We start from the raw sequence: 10,588 nt of genomic DNA, 5'->3' as shown, positions 1-10,588 counted from the left end.
TGCCCTGTCCTCAGCTCTCACAAGGAAGCATGCCTAGAAGCCAGCTCTCAACTAGCTGCATTCTTATGACAGTGTGAAGGTAGCAGTATTCTGAGTAAGGAGGTTCTTAGATTGCCACTCTCCGGCACCTGGAGATACCCTCCAGGTCTGCATTGTTAACTTGCGTCTCAGAGGCCTCTGGCAAAAGTCTCTGGTGAAGATGTGGGAAACTCACTCTGCAGGCAGTGTGGAACTGTGAGGGACTGAGGGTGAGCTCAACTCTCAGCAGTAAGATGATTTTGGACAAGGCGTTCAGCTACCTTCTCACATATGGAACTTAGTATGTAGCACCAGTCTACCCCAGGAATTACTGGGAAATCGCTGGATTGAGCTTGGAGGCACTAGTCTTGTGTGCCGGCAGATTCCAGTTACCTCTCCCAACACTTCGGTGAAGCAGCGAGCCTAGGCCTTTTGGAAGCGAAAGGTAGCTGCAGGCAGGAGGTAGGGTTACAGGCCATAAGCTCAACTCTCAGAAGTGGGTATGCATGGGAAGCAGATGTATGCTACCCACTCGGACATGCGAGTGGGAACCTAGCTACACTCTGATGAAGAAGGACTTTGGAAATCGCTGTATTCAACTCAGATACACGTGGGTTCAGGCACAACGATTCCACATGCTTTTCTCACAACCTTTCCCTGCCACTAACATGAGGACGTTAGCAGCTCCTTCTACAGTCAAGCAGGATGCGGGAGGGTTGTGCCCTGTCCTTAGCTCTCACAGGGAAGCATGCCTTGAAGCCAGCTGTCAACTAGCTGCATTCTTATGGCAGGGTGAAGGTAGCAGTATTCTGAGACAGGAGGTTCCCAGATTACCACTCTACTGCACCTGGAGATACCCTCCAGGTCTGCATTGTTAACTTGCGTCTCAGAAGCCTCTGGCAAACGTCTCTGGTGAAGACGTGCGAAACTCACTCTGCAGACAGTGTGGAACTGTGAGGGACTGTGGGTGAGCTCAACTCTCAGAAGTAAGATGTTTTTGGACAAGGCGTTCAACTACCTACTCACGTATGGAACTTAGTATGTAGCACCAGTCTACCCCAGGAATTACTAGGAAATCGCTTGATTGAGCTTGGAGGCACTCGTCTTGTGTGCCGGGAGATTCCAGTTACCTCTCCCAACACTTGCGTCAAGCAGCGAGCCTAGGCCTTTTGGAAGCGAAAGGTAGCGACAGGCAGGATGTAGGGTTAAAGGCCATGAGCTCAACTCTCAGAAGTGTGTATGCATGGGAGGCAGATGTCTGCTACCCACTCGGACATGGGAGTTGGAACCTAGCTACACTCCTATTGAAGAAGGATGTTGGAAATCGCTGTATTCATCTCAGATACACGGGAGTTCAGGCCCAATGCTTACACATGCTTTTCCCACAACCTATCCCGGCCACTAACATAAGGAGGTTAGCAGGTACGTCTACAGTCAGGCAGGATGCGGGAGGGTTCTGCCCTGTCCTCAGCTCTCACAAGGAAGCATGCCTAGAAGCCAGCTCTCAACTAGCTGCATTCTTATGACAGTGTGAAGGTAGCAGTATTCTGAGTAAGGAGGTTCTTAGATTGCCACTCTCCGGCACCTGGAGATACCCTCCAGGTCTGCATTGTTAACTTGCGTCTCAGAGGCCTCTGGCAAAAGTCTCTGGTGAAGACGTGGGAAACTCACTCTGCAGGCAGTGTGGAACTGTGAGGGACTGAGGGTGAGCTCAACTCTCAGCAGTAAGATGATTTTGGACAAGGCGTTCAGCTACCTTCTCACATATGGAACTTAGTATGTAGCACCAGTCTACCCCAGGAATTACTGGGAAATCGCTGGATTGAGCTTGGAGGCACTAGTCTTGTGTGCCGGCAGATTCCAGTTACCTCTCCCAACACTTCGGTGAAGCAGCGAGCCTAGGCCTTTTGGAAGCGAAAGGTAGCTGCAGGCAGGAGGTAGGGTTACAGGCCATAAGCTCAACTCTCAGAAGTGGGTATGCATGGGAAGCAGATGTATGCTACCCACTCGGACATGCGAGTGGGAACCTAGCTACACTCTGATGAAGAAGGACTTTGGAAATCGCTGTATTCAACTCAGATACACGTGGGTTCAGGCACAACGATTCCACATGCTTTTCTCACAACCTTTCCCTGCCACTAACATGAGGACGTTAGCAGCTCCTTCTACAGTCAAGCAGGATGCGGGAGGGTTGTGCCCTGTCCTTAGCTCTCACAGGGAAGCATGCCTTGAAGCCAGCTGTCAACTAGCTGCATTCTTATGGCAGGGTGAAGGTAGCAGTATTCTGAGACAGGAGGTTCCCAGATTACCACTCTACTGCACCTGGAGATACCCTCCAGGTCTGCATTGTTAACTTGCGTCTCAGAAGCCTCTGGCAAACGTCTCTGGTGAAGACGTGCGAAACTCACTCTGCAGACAGTGTGGAACTGTGAGGGACTGTGGGTGAGCTCAACTCTCAGAAGTAAGATGTTTTTGGACAAGGCGTTCAACTACCTACTCACGTATGGAACTTAGTATGTAGCACCAGTCTACCCCAGGAATTACTAGGAACTCGCTTGATTGAGCTTGGAGGCACTCGTCTTGTGTGCCGGGAGATTCCAGTTACCTCTCCCAACACTTGCGTCAAGCAGCGAGCCTAGGCCTTTTGGAAGCGAAAGGTAGCGGCAGGCAGGATGTAGGGTTAAAGGCCATGAGCTCAACTCTCAGAAGTGTGTATGCATGGGAGGCAGATGTCTGCTACGCACTCGGACATGGGAGTTGGAACCTAGCTACACTCCTATTGAAGAAGGATGTTGGAAATCGCTGTATTCATCTCAGATACACGGGAGTTCAGGCCCAATGCTTACACATGCTTTTCCCACAACCTATCCCGGCCACTAACATAAGGAGGTTAGCAGGTACGTCTACAGTCAGGCAGGATGCGGGAGGGTTCTGCCCTGTCCTCAGCTCTCACAAGGAAGCATGCCTAGAAGCCAGCTCTCAACTAGCTGCATTCTTATGACAGTGTGAAGGTAGCAGTATTCTGAGTAAGGAGGTTCTTAGATTGCTACTCTCCGGCACCTGGAGATACCCTCCAGGTCTGCATTGTTAACTTGCGTCTCAGAGGCCTCTGGCAAAAGTCTCTGGTGAAGACGTGGGAAACTCACTCTGCAGGCAGTGTGGAACTGTGAGGGACTGAGGGTGAGCTCAACTCTCAGCAGTAAGATGATTTTGGACAAGGCGTTCAGCTACCTTCTCACATATGGAACTTAGTATGTAGCACCAGTCTACCCCAGGAATTACTGGGAAATCGCTGGATTGAGCTTGGAGGCACTAGTCTTGTGTGCCGGCAGATTCCAGTTACCTCTCCCAACACTTCGGTGAAGCAGCGAGCCTAGGCCTTTTGGAAGCGAAAGGTAGCTGCAGGCAGGAGGTAGGGTTACAGGCCATAAGCTCAACTCTCAGAAGTGGGTATGCATGGGAAGCAGATGTATGCTACCCACTCGGACATGCGAGTGGGAACCTAGCTACACTCTGATGAAGAAGGACTTTGGAAATCGCTGTATTCAACTCAGATACACGTGGGTTCAGGCACAACGATTCCACATGCTTTTCTCACAACCTTTCCCTGCCACTAACATGAGGACGTTAGCAGCTCCTTCTACATTCAAGCAGGATGCGGGAGGGTTGTGCCCTGTCCTTAGCTCTCACAGGGAAGCATGCCTTGAAGCCAGCTGTCAACTCGCTGCATTCTTATGGCAGGGTGAAGGTAGCAGTATTCTGAGACAGGAGGTTCCCAGATTACCACTCTACTGCACCTGGAGATACCCTCCAGGTCTGCATTGTTAACTTGCGTCTCAGAAGCCTCTGGCAAACGTCTCTGGTGAAGACGTGCGAAACACACTCTGCAGACAGTGTGGAACTGTGAGGGACTGGGGGTGAGCTCAACTCTCAGAAGTAAGATGTTTTTGGTCAAGGCGTTCAACTACCTACTCACGTATGGAACTTAGTATGTAGCACCAGTCTACCCCAGGAATTACTAGGAACTCGCTTGATTGAGCTTGGAGGCACTCGTCTTGTGTGCCGGGAGATTCCAGTTACCTCTCCCAACACTTGCGTCAAGCAGCGAGCCTAGGCCTTTTGGAAGCGAAAGGTAGCGGCAGGCAGGATGTAGGGTTACAGGCCATGAGCTCAACTCTCAGAAGTGTGTATGCATGGGAGGCAGATGTCTGCTACCCACTCGGACATGGGAGTTGGAACCTAGCTACACTCCTATTGAAGAAGGATGTTGGAAATCGCTGTATTCATCTCAGATACACGGGAGTTCAGGCCCAATGCTTACACATGCTTTTCCCACAACCTATCCCGGCCACTAACATAAGGAGGTTAGCAGGTACGTCTACAGTCAGGCAGGATGCGGGAGGGTTCTGCCCTGTCCTCAGCTCTCACAAGGAAGCATGCCTAGAAGCCAGCTCTCAACTAGCTGCATTCTTATGACAGTGTGAAGGTAGCAGTATTCTGAGTAAGGAGGTTCTTAGATTGCCACTCTCCGGCACCTGGAGATACCCTCCAGGTCTGCATTGTTAACTTGCGTCTCAGAGGCCTCTGGCAAAAGTCTCTGGTGAAGACGTGGGAAACTCACTCTGCAGGCAGTGTGGAACTGTGAGGGACTGAGGGTGAGCTCAACTCTCAGCAGTAAGATGATTTTGGACAAGGCGTTCAGCTACCTTCTCACATATGGAACTTAGTATGTAGCACCAGTCTACCCCAGGAATTACTGGGAAATCGCTGGATTGAGCTTGGAGGCACTAGTCTTGTGTGCCGGCAGATTCCAGTTACCTCTCCCAACACTTCGGTGAAGCAGCGAGCCTAGGCCTTTTGGAAGCGAAAGGTAGCTGCAGGCAGGAGGTAGGGTTACAGGCCATAAGCTCAACTCTCAGAAGTGGGTATGCATGGGAAGCAGATGTATGCTACCCACTCGGACATGCGAGTGGGAACCTAGCTACACTCTGATGAAGAAGGACTTTGGAAATCGCTGTATTCAACTCAGATACACGTGGGTTCAGGCACAACGATTCCACATGCTTTTCTCACAACCTTTCCCTGCCACTAACATGAGGACGTTAGCAGCTCCTTCTACAGTCAAGCAGGATGCGGGAGGGTTGTGCCCTGTCCTTAGCTCTCACAGGGAAGCATGCCTTGAAGCCAGCTGTCAACTAGCTGCATTCTTATGGCAGGGTGAAGGTAGCAGTATTCTGAGACAGGAGGTTCCCAGATTACCACTCTACTGCACCTGGAGATACCCTCCAGGTCTGCATTGTTAACTTGCGTCTCAGAAGCCTCTGGCAAACGTCTCTGGTGAAGACGTGCGAAACTCACTCTGCAGACAGTGTGGAACTGTGAGGGACTGTGGGTGAGCTCAACTCTCAGAAGTAAGATGTTTTTGGTCAAGGCGTTCAACTACCTACTCACGTATGGAACTTAGTATGTAGCACCAGTCTACCCCAGGAATTACTAGGAAATCGCTTGATTGAGCTTGGAGGCACTCGTCTTGTGTGCCGGGAGATTCCAGTTACCTCTCCCAACACTTGCGTCAAGCAGCGAGCCTAGGCCTTTTGGAAGCGAAAGGTAGCGACAGGCAGGATGTAGGGTTACAGGCCATGAGCTCAACTCTCAGAAGTGTGTATGCATGGGAGGCAGATGTCTGCTACCCACTTGGACATGGGAGTTGGAACCTAGCTACACTCCTATTGAAGAAGGATGTTGGAAATCGCTGTATTCATCTCAGATACACGGGAGTTCAGGCCCAATGCTTACACATGCTTTTCCCACAACCTATCCCGGCCACTAACATAAGGAGGTTAGCAGGTACGTCTACAGTCAGGCAGGATGCGGGAGGGTTCTGCCCTGTCCTCAGCTCTCACAAGGAAGCATGCCTAGAAGCCAGCTCTCAACTAGCTGCATTCTTATGACAGTGTGAAGGTAGCAGTATTCTGAGTAAGGAGGTTCTTAGATTGCCACTCTCCGGCACCTGGAGATACCCTCCAGGTCTGCATTGTTAACTTGCGTCTCAGAGGCCTCTGGCAAAAGTCTCTGGTGAAGACGTGGGAAACTCACTCTGCAGGCAGTGTGGAACTGTGAGGGACTAAGGGTGAGCTCAACTCTCAGCAGTAAGATGATTTTGGACAAGGCGTTCAGCTACCTTCTCACATATGGAACTTAGTATGTAGCACCAGTCTACCCCAGGAATTACTGGGAAATCGCTGGATTGAGCTTGGAGGCACTAGTCTTGTGTGCCGGCAGATTCCAGTTACCTCTCCCAACACTTCGGTGAAGCAGCGAGCCTAGGCCTTTTGGAAGCGAAAGGTAGCTGCAGGCAGGAGGTAGGGTTACAGGCCATAAGCTCAACTCTCAGAAGTGGGTATGCATGGGAAGCAGATGTATGCTACCCACTCGGACATGCGAGTGGGAACCTAGCTACACTCTCATGAAGAAGGACTTTGGAAATCGCTGTATTCAACTCAGATACACGTGGGTTCAGGCACAACGATTCCACATGCTTTTCTCACAACCTTTCCCTGCCACTAACATGAGGACGTTAGCAGCTCCTTCTACAGTCAAGCAGGATGCGGGAGGGTTGTGCCCTGTCCTTAGCTCTCACAGGGAAGCATGCCTTGAAGCCAGCTGTCAACTAGCTGCATTCTTATGGCAGGGTGAAGGTAGCAGTATTCTGAGACAGGAGGTTCCCAGATTACCACTCTACTGCACCTGGAGATACCCTCCAGGTCTGCATTGTTAACTTGCGTCTCAGAAGCCTCTGGCAAACGTCTCTGGTGAAGACGTGCGAAACTCACTCTGCAGACAGTGTGGAACTGTGAGGGACTGTGGGTGAGCTCAACTCTCAGAAGTAAGATGTTTTTGGTCAAGGCGTTCAACTACCTACTCACGTATGGAACTTAGTGTGTAGCACCAGTCTACCCCAGGAATTACTAGGAACTCGCTTGATTGAGCTTGGAGGCACTCGTCTTGTGTGCCGGGAGATTCCAGTTACCTCTCCCAACACTTGCGTCAAGCAGCGAGCCTAGGCCTTTTGGAAGCGAAAGGTAGCGGCAGGCAGGATGTAGGGTTACAGGCCATGAGCTCAACTCTCAGAAGTGTGTATGCATGGGAGGCAGATGTCTGCTACCCACTCGGACATGGGAGTTGGAACCTAGCTACACTCCTATTGAAGAAGGATGTTGGAAATCGCTGTATTCATCTCAGATACACGGGAGTTCAGGCCCAATGCTTACACATGCTTTTCCCACAACCTATCCCGGCCACTAACATAAGGAGGTTAGCAGGTACCTCTACAGTCAGGCAGGATGCGGGAGGGTTCTGCCCTGTCCTCAGCTCTCACAAGGAAGCATGCCTAGAAGCCAGCTCTCAACTAGCTGCATTCTTATGACAGTGTGAAGGTAGCAGTATTCTGAGTAAGGAGGTTCTTAGATTGCCACTCTCCGGCACCTGGAGATACCCTCCAGGTCTGCATTGTTAACTTGCGTCTCAGAGGCCTCTGGCAAAAGTCTCTGGTGAAGACGTGGGAAACTCACTCTGCAGGCAGTGTGGAACTGTGAGGGACTGAGGGTGAGCTCAACTCTCAGCAGTAAGATGATTTTGGACAAGGCGTTCAGCTACCTTCTCACATATGGAACTTAGTATGTAGCACCAGTCTACCCCAGGAATTACTGGGAAATCGCTGGATTGAGCTTGGAGGCACTAGTCTTGTGTGCCGGCAGATTCCAGTTACCTCTCCCAACACTTCGGTGAAGCAGCGAGCCTAGGCCTTTTGGAAGCGAAAGGTAGCTGCAGGCAGGAGGTAGGGTTACAGGCCATAAGCTCAACTCTCAGAAGTGGGTATGCATGGGAAGCAGATGTATGCTACCCACTCGGACATGCGAGTGGGAACCTAGCTACACTCTGATGAAGAAGGACTTTGGAAATCGCTGTATTCAACTCAGATACACGTGGGTTCAGGCACAACGATTCCACATGCTTTTCTCACAACCTTTCCCTGCCACTAACATGAGGACGTTAGCAGCTCCTTCTACAGTCAAGCAGGATGCGGGAGGGTTGTGCCCTGTCCTTAGCTCTCACAGGGAAGCATGCCTTGAAGCCAGCTGTCAACTAGCTGCATTCTTATGGCAGGCTGAAGGTAGCAGTATTCTGAGACAGGAGGTTCCCAGATTACCACTCTACTGCACCTGGAGATACCCTCCAGGTCTGCATTGTTAACTTGCGTCTCAGAAGCCTCTGGCAAACGTCTCTGGTGAAGACGTGCGAAACTCACTCTGCAGACAGTGTGGAACTGTGAGGGACTGTGGGTGAGCTCAACTCTCAGAAGTAAGATGTTTTTGGTCAAGGCGTTCAACTACCTACTCACGTATGGAACTTAGTATGTAGCACCAGTCTACCCCAGGAATTATTAGGAACTTGCTTGATTGAGCTTGGAGGCACTCGTCTTGTGTGCCGGGAGATTCCAGTTACCTCTCCCAACACTTGCGTCAAGCAGCGAGCCTAGGCCTTTTGGAAGCGAAAGGTAGCGGCAGGCAGGATGTAGGGTTACAGGCCATGAGCTCAACTCTCAGAAGTGTGTATGCATGGGAGGCAGATGTCTGCTACCCACTCGGACATGGGAGTTGGAACCTAGCTACACTCCTATTGAAGAAGGATGTTGGAAATCGCTGTATTCATCTCAGATACACGGGAGTTCAGGCCCAATGCTTACACATGCTTTTCCCACAACCTATCCCGGCCACTAACATAAGGAGGTTAGCAGGTACCTCTACAGTCAGGCAGGATGCGGGAGGGTTCTGCCCTGTCCTCAGCTCTCACAAGGAAGCATGCCTAGAAGCCAGCTCTCAACTAGCTGCATTCTTATGACAGTGTGAAGGTAGCAGTATTCTGAGTAAGGAGGTTCTTAGATTGCTACTCTCCGGCACCTGGAGATACCCTCCAGGTCTGCATTGTTAACTTGCGTCTCAGAGGCCTCTGGCAAAAGTCTCTGGTGAAGACGTGGGAAACTCACTCTGCAGGCAGTGTGGAACTGTGAGGGACTGAGGGTGAGCTCAACTCTCAGCAGTAAGATGATTTTGGACAAGGCGTTCAGCTACCTTCTCACATATGGAACTTAGTATGTAGCACCAGTCTACCCCAGGAATTACTGGGAAATCGCTGGATTGAGCTTGGAGGCACTAGTCTTGTGTGCCGGCAGATTCCAGTTACCTCTCCCAACACTTCGGTGAAGCAGCGAGCCTAGGCCTTTTGGAAGCGAAAGGTAGCTGCAGGCAGGAGGTAGGGTTACAGGCCATAAGCTCAACTCTCAGAAGTGGGTATGCATGGGAAGCAGATGTATGCTACCCACTCGGACATGCGAGTGGGAACCTAGCTACACTCTGATGAAGAAGGACTTTGGAAATCGCTGTATTCAACTCAGATACACGTGGGTTCAGGCACAACGATTCCACATGCTTTTCTCACAACCTTTCCCTGCCACTAACATGAGGACGTTAGCAGCTCCTTCTACAGTCAAGCAGGATGCGGGAGGGTTGTGCCCTGTCCTTAGCTCTCACAGGGAAGCATGCCTTGAAGCCAGCTGTCAACTAGCTGCATTCTTATGGCAGGGTGAAGGTAGCAGTATTCTGAGACAGGAGGTTCCCAGATTACCACTCTACTGCACCTGGAGATACCCTCCAGGTCTGCATTGTTAACTTGCGTCTCAGAAGCCTCTGGCAAACGTCTCTGGTGAAGACGTGCGAAACTCACTCTGCAGACAGTGTGGAACTGTGAGGGACTGTGGGTGAGCTCAACTCTCAGAAGTAAGATGTTTTTGGACAAGGCGTTCAACTACCTACTCACGTATGGAACTTAGTATGTAGCACCAGTCTACCCCAGGAATTACTAGGAACTCGCTTGATTGAGCTTGGAGGCACTCGTCTTGTGTGCCGGGAGATTCCAGTTACCTCTCCCAACACTTGCGTCAAGCAGCGAGCCTAGGCCTTTTGGAAGCGAAAGGTAGCGGCAGGCAGGATGTAGGGTTAAAGGCCATGAGCTCAACTCTCAGAAGTGTGTATGCATGGGAGGCAGATGTCTGCTACCCACTCGGACATGGGAGTTGGAACCTAGCTACACTCCTATTGAAGAAGGATGTTGGAAATCGCTGTATTCATCTCAGATACACGGGAGTTCAGGCCCAATGCTTACACATGCTTTTCCCACAACCTATCCCGGCCACTAACATAAGGAGGTTAGCAGGTACGTCTACAGTCAGGCAGGATGCGGGAGGGTTCTGCCCTGTCCTCAGCTCTCACAAGGAAGCATGCCTAGAAGCCAGCTCTCAACTAGCTGCATTCTTATGACAGTGTGAAGGTAGCAGTATTCTGAGTAAGGAGGTTCTTAGATTGCTACTCTCCGGCACCTGGAGATACCCTCCAGGTCTGCATTGTTAACTTGCGTCTCAGAGGCCTCTGGCAAAAGTCTCTGGTGAAGACGTGGGAAACTCACTCTGCAGGCAGTGTGGAACTGTGAGGGACTGAGGGTGAGCTCAACTCTC

Source organism: Canis lupus, chromosome 13, assembly GCF_048164855.1.
Source record: "Canis lupus baileyi chromosome 13, mCanLup2.hap1, whole genome shotgun sequence".
Classification (NCBI taxonomy): Eukaryota; Metazoa; Chordata; class Mammalia; order Carnivora; family Canidae; genus Canis; species Canis lupus.
The sequence above is the reverse complement of the archived record's forward strand: the minus strand, read 5'-3'. Positions refer to the sequence as shown.